The sequence below is a fragment of the Rhinoraja longicauda genome, unplaced genomic scaffold (genome assembly GCF_053455715.1).
Source record: "Rhinoraja longicauda isolate Sanriku21f unplaced genomic scaffold, sRhiLon1.1 Scf000068, whole genome shotgun sequence".
In the NCBI taxonomy this organism is placed as follows: Eukaryota; Metazoa; Chordata; class Chondrichthyes; order Rajiformes; family Arhynchobatidae; genus Rhinoraja; species Rhinoraja longicauda.
Genome location: NW_027601286.1, coordinates 264,511 through 267,500, shown reverse-complemented (window position 1 = coordinate 267,500; position 2,990 = coordinate 264,511).

Below are 2,990 nucleotides of genomic sequence, written 5' to 3'. Positions count from 1 at the left end.
GGGAATTGTTAGCGGCGGCGTCGTTGTGCTGGGGGTGACGCTGCCTGCCTGCCTGCTCCTTTGGTTCACGATGTCCCCGCCGAAGGCGGCGAACTTTAAAGCGCTGCAGCTCGAGCGCACAAGGTGCGCGGGGAATTGTTAGCGGCGCCGTGGTTGTGGTGGCGGTGACCATGGCTGCCTGCTCCTTTGGTTCACGATGTCCCCGCCGAAGGCGGCGAACTTTAAAGTACTGCAGCTCGAGCGCACAAGGTGCGCGGGGAATTGTTAGCGGCGCCGTGCTTGTGCTGGCGGTGACCATGGCTGCCTGCTCCTTTGGTTCACGATGTCCCCGCCGAAGGCGGCGTACTTTAAAGTACTGCAGCTCGAGCGCACAAGGTGCGCGGGGAATTGTTAGCGGCGCCGTGGTTGTGCTGGCGGTGACCATGGCTGCCTGCTCCTTTGGTTCACGATGTCCCCGCCGAAGGCGGCGTACTTTAAAGTACTGCAGCTCGAGCGCACAAGGTGCGCGGGGAATTGTTAGCGGCGCCGTGCTTGTGCTGGCGGTGACCATGGCTGCCTGCTCCTTTGGTTCACGATGTCCCCGCCGAAGGCGGCGTACTTTAAAGTACTGCAGCTCGAGCGCACAAGGTGCGCGTGGAATTGTTAGCGGCGCCGTGGTTGTGCTGGCGGTGACCATGGCTGCCTGCTCCTTTGGTTCACGATGTCCCCGCCGAAGGCGGCGTACTTTAAAGTACTGCAGCTCGAGCGCACAAGGTGCGCGGGGAATTGTTAGCGGCGCCGTGCTTGTGCTGGCGGTGACCATGGCTGCCTGCTCCTTTGGTTCACGATGTCCCCGCCGAAGGCGGCGTACTTTAAAGTACTGCAGCTCGAGCGCACAAGGTGCGCGGGGAATTGTTAGCGGCGCCGTGGTTGTGCTGGCGGTGACCATGGCTGCCTGCTCCTTTGGTTCACGATGTCCCCGCCGAAGGCGGCGTACTTTAAAGTACTGCAGCTCGAGCGCACAAGGTGCGCGGGGAATTGTTAGCGGCGCCGTGCTTGTGCTGGCGGTGACCATGGCTGCCTGCTCCTTTGGTTCACGATGTCCCCGCCGAAGGCGGCGTACTTTAAAGTACTGCAGCTCGAGCGCACAAGGTGCGCGTGGAATTGTTAGCGGCGCCGTGGTTGTGCTGGCGGTGACCATGGCTGCCTGCTCCTTTGGTTCACGATGTCCCCGCCGAAGGCGGCGTACTTTAAAGTACTGCAGCTCGAGCGCACAAGGTGCGCGGGGAATTGTTAGCGGCGCCGTGCTTGTGCTGGCGGTGACCATGGCTGCCTGCTCCTTTGGTTCACGATGTCCCCGCCGAAGGCGGCGTACTTTAAAGTACTGCAGCTCGAGCGCACAAGGTGCGCGTGGAATTGTTAGCGGCGCCGTGGTTGTGCTGGCGGTGACCATGGCTGCCTGCTCCTTTGGTTCACGATGTCCCCGCCGAAGGCGGCGTACTTTAAAGTACTGCAGCTCGAGCGCACAAGGTGCGCGTGGAATTGTTAGCGGCGCCGTGGTTGTGCTGGCGGTGACCATGGCTGCCTGCTCCTTTGGTTCACGATGTCCCCGCCGAAGGCGGCGTACTTTAAAGTACTGCAGCTCGAGCGCACAAGGTGCGCGGGGAATTGTTAGCGGCGCCGTGCTTGTGCTGGCGGTGACCATGGCTGCCTGCTCCTTTGGTTCACGATGTCCCCGCCGAAGGCGGCGTACTTTAAAGTACTGCAGCTCGAGCGCACAAGGTGCGCGTGGAATTGTTAGCGGCGCCGTGGTTGTGCTGGCGGTGACCATGGCTGCCTGCTCCTTTGGTTCACGATGTCCCCGCCGAAGGCGGCGTACTTTAAAGTACTGCAGCTCGAGCGCACAAGGTGCGCGGGGAATTGTTAGCGGCGCCGTCGTTGTGCTGGCGGTGACCATGGCTGCCTGCTCCTTTGGTTCACGATGTCCCCGCCGAAGGCGGCGTACTTTAAAGTGCTGCAGCTCGAGCGCACCATGTGCGTGGGGAATTGTTAGCGGGGGCGTCGTTGTGCTGGGGGCTGACTGTCCCTAGTGGGTATAGGATAATGTTAATGTACGGGGATCGCTGGGCGGCACGGACTTGGAGGGCCGAAAAGGCCTGTTTCCGGCTGTATGTGTATGATATGATATGATATGATGCCTGCCTGCTCATTTGGTTCATGATGTCCACGCGGCAGGCGGAATATTTTAAAAGCACTGTTCTGTACGAAGTGCACAATGTCCGTTGGGGAAATGCAGCTGGGGGTCGGTCGACCGGCTGACGACGCCTGCCTGCCGATTTGGTTCACGATGTCCCCGCCGAAGGCGGCATACTTGAAAGTACCGCCGTTCGCGGCGCGCAATTTGCGGGGGGAGGAATTGTTAGTGCACGTCTGTGTGCTAGGTGACGATGCTTGCCGACTTGGTTCATGCCGTCCACGCCGAAGACGGCGCCGTTTAAAGTACTGCCGCTCGAGGTGCACAATTTGCGGGGGAATTGTTAATGGGCGTCGGCGTGCTGGGTGACGATGTGGAGATGTGGAACGCCGAGCCAGATCTATCTTATTTGTTTGCTTGGCCCACTGGACTTTGCGTGGGCTTTGCAACACTGTGTGCTAGGTTAAATCACGGCCAATAGAGTGAGTGTTTTTAATGATCCTGATCTGATAAGGGGACTAGAGGTAAAAGAGCCGTTAGGAGGCAGTGATCACAACACGATAAGTTTTACTCTGCAAATGGAAAGGTAGAAGGGAAAATCGGAAGTGTCTGTATTACAGTATAGCAAAGGGGATTACAGAGGCATGAGGCGGGAGCTGGCCAAAATTGACTGGAAGGAGGCCCTAGCAGGGAAGACGGTAGAACAGCAATGGCAGGTATTCCAGGGAATAATGCAGAGGTTGCAGGATCAATTTATTCCAAAGAGGTGGAAAGACTCTAAGGGGAGTAAGAGACACCTGTGGCTGACAAGGGAAGT